General features: G+C 36.9%; 1 non-coding gene across 1 annotated transcript; it reads left to right on the top strand.

Annotated features, from left to right (window-relative positions):
• The first annotated feature begins 359 nt into the window (after positions 1-359).
• Positions 360-466, top strand: LOC148045623 (U6 spliceosomal RNA). Its single transcript, XR_015696830.1, has one exon. It is a non-coding gene; the product is annotated as a U6 spliceosomal RNA (small nuclear RNA).
• Positions 467-12932: the final 12466 nt, after the last annotated feature.

Here is a 12932-nt window from a genome sequence, read left to right on the forward strand (position 1 = left end):
ACACCTAGGACCTTGATGCTGCTAACCACCTCCACAGCAGGTGGTTGGTACTGATTCACTTCATGCACGCTTTACCAGACGTGCTGTGCATGCGTGCACAATTCAGTTGTTTTGAGCATGCTCAAAGCTAATAAAAACTAATAAAAACCATGCCGGCAGTGGAGACCGGGGAACTGGTTTGGGGACATGGCCAGCCTCTGTCTCTGCTGGTTCTGCGACCCAGGCCAAATTAACATTACTGGTTCGCCTGAACTGGTGAGAACTGGTAGAAATCCACTTCTGCTCCACAGGGTGAATCATTAATACACAGAGATGTGTAGCTGTGCCTGGCTTTTATGAAATTAACAATGATCACCTCCGTGCTTGCTTCGGCAGCACATATACTAAAATTGGAACGATACAGAGAAGTTTAGCATGGCCCCTGCACAAGGATGACAAGCAAATTCGGGAAGCGTTCCATATTTTTGCATAGCATACAGGCAGGGATGAAAAATTGGGAAAAACTACAATTATCTATACTGGGAAGAATAGCAGCAGTGAAAATGAATGTCTTGCCTAAGTTCTTATTTCTTTTTCAAATGATACCAATACTTAAAAAAGACGCAAATTTGCTTGAATGGCAGAAGGGTATTAACAAATTTGTATGGGCAGGGAAAAAGCTGAGAATAAAACTTAAAATAATGCAAGATGTACATGAGTGAGGAGGCTTGAAAATGCCAAATTTAAAACTATACAATAATCAGTGACTGGATCAATTCAACAGAGGATAGAATACTTAATATTGAAGGGCATGACTTGGTATATGGTTGGCATGCTTATCTGATATATGACAAAAAGGTGGATAAGAATTTTAAAAGTCATATTTTAAGGAATGCTCTATTGCGTGTCTGGAAAAAATATCAACACAAACTAAACAATAAGATACCTATGTGGGCAATTCCTAGACATGCAATAGAGAACATAAGTATAGCACAAAAACAGGATGTAACCACATATAGACAACTTCTTACTATAGAAAGAGGTGTATTACAGTTAAAACCCTTGAATGTACTAAAAGAGGAAAAGACAATCCAAACATGGTTTCAGTATGGACAGTTACAGGCCAGATGGAAAAAAGATCAGAAAATTGGTGTTATGCAAAATGAGGACAATCTACTAAAAGAAATTAGGGATCAAAGCCAAATGCATACAAAAAGGTTATATAATGTATTAATAGAAATGGATTCTGAAACAGAATTAGTTAAAGACTGTATGATAAAGTGGGCACAAAATTTTGAAGAACCGATAATGCTGGATACATGGGAAAAGATATGGGTAAGAAATGTAAAGTTCACGCAAGCCCAAAATCTGAGAGAGAATTTTTATAAGATGTTTTACAGATGGCATTTAGATCCTAAAAAATTGGCTTGCATGTATCCGAATTTACAACCTAAATGCTGGAGATGTGATTGTGTTGATGCTACATATTACCATATATGGTGGACTTGTAAAAAGGTTAAAGCATTCTGGATAAAAATATGGTGGATTATGCAAAATATTTTTAAAAAGAGGATAAAGTTTACTCCTCAGTTATTCTTGTTAGGTACAATTACTGATTGTACTGTTATAGAGACTAACTTGATTTTGCACTTAATAACAGCAGCTAGACTGTTGGTGGCGCAATACTGGAAGAAGGAAGATTTGCCTACTATTCAAGAATGGACATTAAAAGTAACAAACTTAGCAGTTTAGGCTATATCAGCATATCTTAAGGATCACTCAGATGAGAAATATAAAATGGACTGGAGAAGATGGATTGATTATATTCAAAATAAATAGAGGACTAAGAAATTCCAGATAGTTTATGACTAAAAAAGCGAGGAATGAGATAATGTGTTTAGGGTTAGCCTAACAAAAGAGGAGTTAAAGCACAAATGAAAGATGATACTAACTTTCTTTTCGTTTATCGTAGAATATGCTTGTTAAAGATTTATACCCTGTATTTGTTCTGGGAAGCCGGGGGGGGGGGGAGGAGGTTGGGGGGGGTTGGGTTTGGGCAGAGAGGGTGGGGGAGGGGAGGTAAATATTTGTAAAAGCTTTTTTAAAATTTCCAATAAAAAAAAACAATGATCTCTTCCCAAGTTTAAGACAAGGCTATTTTTATTACCAAACCTTCTACCTCCTTGCAGTAAGCACCCTCATTGTAATCCTGAATAAGGCCCACAATTATTGCATCATCCACATACTTCACAATGTGGTTGTGGCAAACCTTGCACAACAGTTCAAGACTGAACTGCATTGTAAAACAAAAAATCTGCAGCAGCTTCTTCTTTCTAATGTTATACTCAATTTTTCATGAAAAAGTCAATTTTATGTTTGTAACTTCAATATTCTTAATTATAACTAATATTGATAGACTATATCTTTCTTTTTTCTCTATTTCCATTGCTCCGTTATCACAACAGTAGCATGTTAATAACTTAATTAATACTGTACAAATATCTGTATTGGAACATTATAATGTATCAAGATTTATGAAAATATAATAAAAAAGAAAAGACTGCCTCTGAGAACATGAAAGGCTTCATAAGTATTATTGTAAATAAAGATGTGCTGACAATGGGTATCTTGCTTTCTAGTGTATCAGCTTTTCCCTTTTTAAAGTTAAATCAAAGCATTTACTTGTGGCTATGTTTGTAAAATAATAATATTACTGTATATTGTTTGGTATAATATTTATGAAAAGAAACTTTCCTTCCAAAGCCCACATCTTTCACCTTTAACCATCTATGTGGTTTCTAAAACTATCTTTTAATTGGAGATTTGTATCCTTGAGGAAAATGTTTAGTTAAATACAGCTATCAGAGGGGCTTTGATCTCCTTTTTACTCAGGATTTCCAAACAAGCATTTTGGCTTAAAATGGAAGTACCTCAGTGGTGGGTGGTGAATATTTTTACTACTAATTCGGGCTTGCTCCTGCACGCGCATGTGCAGAAGCGTTTGGGAGGGTGGGCGGGACTGGTTCGGCCGAACTGGGAGCAACCCATCACTGATATTAATCCAAACTATTTTGCAACGCTAAGGCTCTAAACTTAAACCTAATTATCTGACAATCACCTTGAATTATTAAATTGATACAGATAGGGCTGTAGGGTGTCAGTGCTCCATCTTTAGCTCCATGCTAAATTTCTACCACATGGGAATGACAATGCTGGCAACAAGGGAATAGGCCAAGTGTCCTTCCCAAACCATGCAAAGCTCTTATCAATAGAATATGTTCTACACTTACTGATGAAGAACTTTCTTTCCTGATTTAAACTGAACTTCTATGCAGGCCAGAACTAGTGCTTTCTGGGGGCGGGAGGGTGGGGGTGGGGAAGCTAGTTTTGTTTTTCTAGAAAATAGTGCTTTCAAAAGAACACTAGACTTGTATATGTAAGAAGCCCACATAAGAACAGGCAAGCACCTTTGAACACACTGGTGGTTGAACATTAAGTAGGAAAATGCTTGGTCTCTCCTGCAGTGAATAGATATGGAGGGCAACGTCCAGAAACCAGAGGGAAATGGGCATACTTGCAGCATCCTAAAGTAAGTCAATACAAGTTGAGAAGATCCCAGGCCTTGGCCAAATTATCAGCTTCCTGAATTATGAAGCACTGTGGATCATGTTCACCAAGAACTTTGTCAGGAAAAGAAAACAGTGCTATACATAAAAATGACTTGAAGCTGCCTTTGCTAGGCTAGAGATGGAACAAAATCAAAATACTGAAGATGTGTTTTCTAGAAATAGTTATCAGAACATACTCACGTTGCAGTTAGAAATAAGGATGAGCTCAAAATCCCATCATTCAACTAGTCAAGTACACATACAGCTCACAGGAATCTAGACAACATCATTCTACACATAGCTTGTCATAATAACAGGCATTTCTTAAAAAAGCATAACTATTCCAGTGACTTAATTTGAATGTGATTATAATTTAGGTTTTGGCATTTTGTGTAATAGACCTGGCCATCATCATCCGGTCATAGCTCTGCAAAACCTGGCAAAAAAATACATTAAACAGTTTTAAAAGTTTTAAAGCAAAAGCTATACTTAGCATTATTGCCTTACATGCTGATAAACTGATGTGAAAGGAATGTGAAAGCTTTCTTTCCTGAGCATTGAGAATAAAAGATAATGCTGAGCTGTCACTCCTCCACTTTGTGGTTTGGCATGTGCATTGTGCAGAAAGAAGAAGAATGCAATATTTCAACTTAAAAAGAAGTATTCAGAAAAACAGGAACCATCCATATTCAAAAAACCTCTTCAATGCAAAACATGTAAGCCTGACATGGTAGGGTACTAATCTCAATTTAGCTTTTCCTTGCTATTGTACGAAATGCTACCAGAAATTACTCCCTTGAAATATATCACTTTTTGTTGTACTGGTTGGGGGAAAAGGAGCCTGCAATATCACTTAGGAGGAATTCTCTGTAGATTGAGGTATCTGACAAAGTGCAGTTGCTACCAACTCTTTTTTTTTTAACGCTCAAAGTGAATTTGGAGAAAAAAACAAAGGAGCTAACCCTTATTTTACCTTTCTTTATCTCCAAAGGAAATAGTGGTTTGAATCGCAAGATTGGGAACAAACACAACAGAAGAGAGTGAAAGTAATAAGAATGTAGCAAAGGAACTGCTAACTAATTTGAATGACTACATGCCTCCATACCCTGATGAAATGCACTTGCAAATACTGAAGGAACTGGCTGAAGAGCTGTCAAGAGCTCTGTAGATTATCCTTTTGTACTCCTGGAGAATTGAGGAGATCTCCGGAGACTGGAGAAGAGTACATGTTGTCTCCATCTTTAAGAAACAGCTATAGATAGATCCCAGTAATTATAATTCAGTGAGCCCAGTAATACTTAAGAAGATAATGAAGCATGCAATTTGTAAGCATCTTGAAAGCAATGCTGTCCATGATAGCTAGGTCAAAACCAGATCTTAAGACACAAATCACATCTCCTTCTATCACAAGGTAATTAATAGACAAGAAGAATGCTGCAGATTCATTCTATTAAATGTCACAAAGATTTTAACAAAGTTCCCCAGTGACAATTTCTCAGTGACAAATTGTTAAAGTATGTTTTGAATTCTCTACAGCAAATATGGGTTTCCCTCAAGAGGGTTTTTTTTTTGAGTTGGGCAGCCTCAAAATCTATTAAATTAAATTAAAATATTAAATTAATAATACTCAGTCACCATTGGGCATTATGAATTGAGTTAGAATTAGCAGTGGGTTCCTGCAGAGATCTGTCTTGGGGCTAGTATATTATTCAACATTTTATTAATAACCTGGATAGTAGAATAACAGAATGAGATTATAATCTAATGTGGAAAGGTTGGAAGGCTGGGAAAAAGATGTCATTTAGCAGGGAGAAATATAAAATATATTAATAATGAAAAAAACATTGAGCATATATACAAGATCCACCAGGTTGGATAGAATGTCACACTCCAGGTTCCTCCCATGAAATATTGCTATCTGCAGGGACTTAGAAAACATATATTTTTCTGTGGTGGCCCCTATTCTGTGAAACAACCTTTCTTCAGTAATTTGACAGTCCCCACCTTTTTAGTCTAGAAGACGACTGTTCCCCAGGCAGATGAGAAGCTTGATGGATGCCAGGGCAGCCAGGAGAATGTCTGAGGCACCAGGTTTAATTTTTACTTGTCTGATTGTTATGATTTTGTAGTTTTATTGTTGTGCTCACCAAATTTGTGCTTAATAAAAAATAAAAAAATAAAGATGGGGTATTTATAGAAGCACTGCTTTTGAGAACTTGAGTGTGGTCAGGGTGATGACAAGCTGAACATGAGCCAGCAATGTGAGAAGAGCTAATGCAATTCTGCAATAGAAGAAGCATTCAAAGATACATGTTCTAATTTTCCTCTAATTAGTATTGGTGAGACCACATGTGGAATATTATGTTCGGTTCTGGGCAGAACATTTACATAGGGGCATTGTCAGGTTACTATAGGTTCAGAAGGGACAACAAAGACAATAAAGGGACTTGATGGTCACAACCTATCAGGCTAGAATAAAGATCTTGGAATACTTAATCTGGAAATAAGAAGAGTGAAGGGAGGTAGGGTATAAGTGTTCAGGTATATAAAGGAATGTGATAGGGAAAGTGATAATTGCCACAAAAACACAAGTTGCAAATACCTAGATTTCATTTTAGTACAAAAAACTTTCTGACAGTAAGATATGTACAACAACAGAACAGTCTACCTATGGAGGTTGTAGTTTCTCCATTTAAGGAGAATCTGTATTCTCAAGGTTGATTTAATTGCATTCCCTGCACATTGTGATGGTTTTGAGTTGATAATTCTTCTTGTGCTTCCAATTCCACAATTCTATGAAGATGATTTTTCCCTGTAGAAAAATGTGAAGTGATTGTAAAATGATAGGCAACGTTTTCTCAGAATATATAGTAGTGTAGCTGCTTTGCTCTAACTTCAAATTGTGCCCTGTGATTCATTTCTTTAGCAAACTTCCCTTTCATTTTATCTGCTATTTGATTCTACCCCAGTACCAGCCACCTGTGCCACTTATATCTTTGCCCAACTCTGTCTTTTCTATTCTTATCAGGTGAGACCACCCTTAGAGATGGGACTTTTATCTGAAACGTCTGGCCACATCTTAATCTTCAAATGTCTTCACTAATAGATAAATATGGTAGACGCTACATCTGGGTTTCTGAATGGATACTCAATTTTTGTAAGAGCGATCAAGAGATCCAAGATAACATATTAAAGGAAAACTCATCCTCAAGAAAATTAGTCAAATTTAAAGTTCATTTTGGACTAGCATTGATGATGTTACCTAGTTTGGGTGATGAAATGTCTGCAAGGAAAACATCCAAGCTCAGGGAGCACTAAGGACTCCTCATTTCAACTCAATGCTACCAATATTCTCCTTTATTGGTATCACATTGGACTTGCTGGGAATAAGGCATACCTGTAGCTCTTATGAAACCAGGAAAGACTAACTTGGAATGAAATTCTTGTCAAGCAAAAGCAATGTGTGGCCATGTCCCTCATGCTACTTGGCTGGAACAGCCCTATGTCAAAGGACTGTTGGTTGTGAGAACAGTGGAATTTAGTTCTTGATATAATACAGTTAGGCTATGTTGAAGCTTTTCCTTTCTGCAGCCTGGAAAAACCTCATTTGTGACACAGATTCTGTAATTTAACAGAAAGTATTTCCAGCTATTAAAGCTAGTTTGGTATAGTAGTTAAGGTATCAGGAACGAAACCAGGAAATCATGAATTCAAGTCCTGCCTTAGCCAGCTGGGTGACTTTGGGCTAGTTCTTCTGTCTCAGCCTGACCCACCTCGCACGATTATTGTCATGAAGAAAATAGGTGGAGAAGGTGTGTTGGATATGTTTGCAACCTTAAGTTATTTGTAAAAGTAATAAAGGCAGGATACAAATAAAACAAACAAACAAACAATACTGGAATATTATCTATGCCAAAATCTTTATGGAAAGCAATACATTAATAGCAGGTTTTTTTCTGTTTTCAAGTTTAGATTCTTTTCTATTTTCTGTTTTTATTCTTAAAAAAGATTATAAAGCATAAGGAAAATTTCAAAAAGTATAGTGATAGTTACATCAGTGCAAAATTATGTGATTGTTACATCAATGCAAAAAGATCATTGTGATTTACGTTAAAAATATCTGCCTAAGCAAGAAATCCTTCTTGAGAATTTGTTAATGCAATGTTAACTTATGAACTTTTATATGGCTCAGTTGTGTGAAACAGTAAAAAGAATTATCATTCTAATGATAATAAGGTGCAAAGAGATACAAGCAGTTTTGTAGAGAATCTTAATAAGACAAGGGAGAATTCATAAATGAGAATTGAGAATTGAGAGAAGTTTTAAAAACATACATTTAGGATGTATTTCTTAGATAAGAGACTTCTAGAAAGAGGCAGAATTATAACAAGAATTTGGAGTGCAAGGATGATAAAGCAGAGCACAAAGAACATGCCAGTAGAAGAAGTGAACATGATTTGGCGTACATTAATCTGTCTTAAAATACATACATTATTTTTTTCTAATTGCAAAATGGATAAATTATGAATGTGTCTCTAAAAAATAGATACATTTTATTGTCTATGAATCATCTATATAATACTAAAATTCGTGTTGTGATGACATTTAATTGGTGGAAACATTGCATCATAGGACAATTGTTTCTGGCAACAGTTTTTGAACCAAGGTATATCAACTTACAAAATGTGTCCAAAATCTGGAATCCATGACTCCCAGGGGAATGAATTTTGGGAAAGTTGTGACTGCTTGAGTACTACTGACTAATGGCATGCTACAGGGCTGCTGAAGTGGTCACGTGATCTTCATTTTCAATTTTCTGTGACAGTTTCCCAACTAGCCTCACAATTTCTCCCCAAAATAATGGCGATCAGAATTTTTTTACTTTATATCAACTGCAAAAGTTATGAATATTTTTACATCATTCTCTATTCTGCATAATATCTTTGAGTGTCAGAGCTTTTAATGGCTGCCATATTGCCATAACAATCCAGGAGGGACCTGGATCTTACAAATACACCAAAACTCATCCAAGGTCAATGCCTAAGTCTATGGCTCAGTCACACTCAATCACATTGAATTCTGGGTGGATGCATGTGACTTTATCAGATAGCTAGACTATCTTTAACAGAGACTTGTGGATGTTTCTGGGGTTCATCCCTCCCCAAGTAAGGAATTAGTCACCCAAAATATGGTTGCCAGATGTTGTTGTTGGAAATAATATGACTGGCAAAATAATTATGTTTTGTTGCACTTATGACCATGATGTGATTTCAATAATGGGTTCTTACTGGTATTTGATCAGATTTGCTCTTTGTCTTCCTCCAATAGCTTCTTATGCTCCATCTCCTGGAGCTCCTTGGAAAACCATAAAATACCAGCAGTGGTGGGTTTCAAAAATTGTTCGAACCTACTCTGTGGGTGTGGCCTCCTTTGTGGGAGTGGCTTGCCACCCATGTGACTGGATGGGAGTGGCTTGCCGCCCATGTGACCAGATATGAAATTATGAATTAGTACTTAGGTCGGTCCAAGTAGCTATTCAGAAACTCTGGCATTTGAAGCATGCAAGTCTTAAAGCTGTCAAGTTACAAGATCCTTGCACCTCTAACCCTTTAGAAAAAAAACTAGGGGTCTTCAAACCTGACAGCTTTAAGACTTGTGGACTTCAACTCCCAGAATTCCTCCTCCAGTCATGTTGGCTCAGGAACTCTGGCATTGAAGCATGCAAGTCTTAAAGCTGTCAAGTTACAAGATCCTTGCACCTCTAACCCTTCAGCAGTGGTGGGTTTCAAAAAAATTTGGAACCTCTTCTGTAGGTGTGGCCTGCTTTCTGAGTCCACTGGTGGAACCTCTTCTAACCGGTCCGGTAGATTTGACCAACCGGTTCTACCGAATAGGTGCGAACTGGTAGGAACCCACCTCTGGATACCAGGATTGCCATGTAGAAAGATACAATGCAGGGGTAACCCAGTCTAAGGCCTTAGCCACCTCTATTCCAGTCTGTAACCAAGGCTTAGCAGATCCTTAGGGGAAACCCCAGGATTCTTCTGGAACCCAACAGCATACATAAATTGCCTGAGCTAGCTAATCTAACAGGCCTGATCCAAAGAATAATCTCCAGTATGTATCGACCTTTAGTAATATGGGACATGTTCCTGGTAGCCAAGGAAGCAGTGAAAGGAAGTTGATCAGAAACCACTCAGAGTTCAATATAAAATGGGCACCTATGTAAATGTTTTAAATAAACAAATGTTAGTGCATAACAATCCGAATAGTTCCTACAAGCCCAAATTAAGTCAGAGGGTCTCATCTTCAGTTATTTGCAGCACAGATGATTCATACATGAGAACAGCCACCCAATCATGTCTCCTTTAGGCTTTCAGTTAATGAAACCTCCATGGGCATACGTTCAAGAGTGAAACTCCCTCCTCTTGGCCTACCCAGGTCTTATACATGCCAGGTTGATCGCTTCATCAGTGATCCATGGATGAAGGAAACTCTGCTACAGGCTGACGAGTAGATAGACCTAAAGTCTTACAATTTTTTTTCCAATCTGCTGTGCTCTCTCTCCTTCCATGAATAAATTATTGACTTATGTAAGACAAGAGAAGTTAGAATTCAGTAATTCAAAAGATAGGAAAGATGGAAGGAAGAGAAAGATACAAATGTGTGTATGTGTCCATGTTAATACATACATACATACACACACACACAGCAAGAGAGAGAGGGAGGGAGGGAGGGAGAGAGAGAGAGAGAGAGAGAGAGAGAGAGAGGGAGAGAGGGAGAGAGAGAGTTTTTTATGGATCAAAAACAGCACAATAGTTTTCAAAGACAATCTCATATAGACCAATCCACTTGGAAGGTCACAAAAGAGTCTGAGTTTGATTTGGATTCATAGGTTAGGGAGATAGCAATAGCAATAGCAGTTAGACTTATGTACCGCTTCATAGGGCTTTCAGCTCTCTCTAAGCTGTTTACAGAGTCAGCATATCGCCCCCACAGTCTGGGTGCTCATTTCACCCACCTCGGAAGGATGGAAGGCTGAGTCAACCTTGAGCCGGTGAGATTAGAACCGCTGAACTGCAGATAACAGTCAGCTGAAGTGGCCTGCACTCTAACCACTGCGCCACCTCGGCCAACTGAAATAGATTCAAAGTGCTTCCTCAAAGATCCCTGAACCATGGATTTGTGATGAGAAGATTACTGATAACCAAGAATGTATAATATTTTGTTTGTGACCGTGGTATTCTTGCCAGGATTCTTTTTGGAAGCCATGACAGACCTGCATAACTTCAAGATAGCATGGATAAGCCTCAAATGTTCTCTTTGCTGATTTAAGGACTGAACTGTGACGAGGCTTCCGTTTCCTCTATCCTGCTTTGTCTTTATCGTCATTTTTTGCGGTTGTTGTTCAACCAATTGAACTTCATTTGTTTAGTGTACAGAAAAATCTGTCCAGCCATTAGTAAAAGTTTCAAATGTTTGCCACAGGAAAAAAGAAGACATCCTTCTGTGTATAAGAGGGATAGTTTAAGCTACCTTAAATCACTCAACCTTCAGTACATGTGAAATGTTAATTAAGCAACTTTTTCCTTTTCTCACCTCTGCTCTGCTGGCTTTAGTGAAAGCTCGTCTGCCAGTGTAACTCTCTACAGGTGCCTCCAATTCTGTTTGAAGTCAGTGAGCTGGGTTTGGCTCATAACTTTCACAGTAGATTTACCTGAAAGATCAATAACAGCATGTTCAAAGCTAGATTGGCTTCATAGAGACCAGGATTTTATTAATTTATATAAACTTCCTAAAACTTTCACTATAAAGAAAAAAGGAGAGGGGAGATCTATTCATGTTGGATAGTAGTGTAATAATAATGGCAAAAAAAGAGAGGAAGAATTAACAACTTGAATGTATTGGCTAGTTTTATTTTACTTTGCAAGCATTTTTCAGAATGAACTACTGATCAAATAAGACCTGGATTGATTTGAAGGAAGAGAACAGCTTTTAGTTACAGAATAAAATTTTCTGCCCATTTGTCACCCCGAGGAAACAGCTACTTTAAACCTTCATCTATAATGTCATGGATTTATTATGTCAAATGACATTTTCTTCATTTTACAAAGTCAGTGTCAGAGGCATCAATCAATGTTTGTGGTGATAGTGTTACTTTCCCCTCTTTCGAAGAAAATCAGATTTCAAAATAGATATGGAAGAAACATAAAACAAACAATAAGCAGTTTATCTTAAGCAGTGAAACATTATACAGATACATGTAAAATGTGAGTGAATGAAACTCATTTTACATAATGGCTAATCCTAAGTAATGAATTTAATCAGAAGGAATCCTAAATTTATGATCTTCACTCACTGATAGGGGAAAGCAAATCTGTTAATTTTACCACAAAGTTAATAATTTTATGATACAGTAAGTGGGTTGTGGTAGGAGAACTAAGGAGAAATTTCATGACAGTTAGAACAATTAATCAATGGGATGTATTGTTTCCAGAAGTCGTGGGTGTTCCAAAACAGGAAGTTTTAAAGAAACGATTGGACAACTACTTGTCTAAAATCATGCAGGGTTTCCTGCCTGGATAGGGGATTGGATTAGAAGCCCTCTAAGGTCCCTTCCAACTCTGTTATTCTGTTAAATTAGTTACTAGCCTATCACCATGCTCTTCTGTGTAAATCTTCAATAGATTGTGAAAAATATCAGGACATGTAATTCTATAACTTTATATATTTAGTAGGAGAAACGCTTCTAGTTAACCAATGCTCTGATTTCTGCTCCTTGTTGTGATAGAGTGCAGCTGAATCTAATATTTCAAAAATTGTGCTATGTCCTTGTTCTCTAAAATGCTGGAATTGCCATTAATTAGAGGACAATAGGCTAAATTAAATGTGGAAGCAGGTTTTAATTTAAATGCTTCTTTTCATTAATCCTAACAGCTTTTAAAATAGCTCCTAATGATTCAAGATGGGAATTTGCAGTATATAATATTAATAAGATTATCTTTCAACATTTCACGGCAAATTCAGATAAGACTGAAAAAAATAAACAAAGACGATTGCTTGAAAAAAAATATGGATGTTTTGACTTATGGCAATGCAGGATATAAATATTAAATATCCCTATCTAGATGTTTACCTATCAGCCTAATTATGAACCCAAAAAATAAGTTAAGACTTCTTTTTTTAAAAAGAATGGTATAGCATCAGACTTAACTTGATTTGAATTGATTTAATTTGAAAATCAGTGTGATTTGACAATACTGTACACACTGATTCAAAAAAGGTCAATCTGTTCTCATTTTCACCCACATTAGTTTCTTTCAACTTGTTTTCAATTCTAAGGGC

The sequence above is a fragment of the Thamnophis sirtalis genome, unplaced genomic scaffold (genome assembly GCF_051295495.1).
Source record: "Thamnophis sirtalis isolate CommonGarterSnake01/CBP01778 unplaced genomic scaffold, rThaSir2_p1.2 scaffold_5, whole genome shotgun sequence".
In the NCBI taxonomy this organism is placed as follows: domain Eukaryota; kingdom Metazoa; phylum Chordata; class Lepidosauria; order Squamata; family Natricidae; genus Thamnophis; species Thamnophis sirtalis.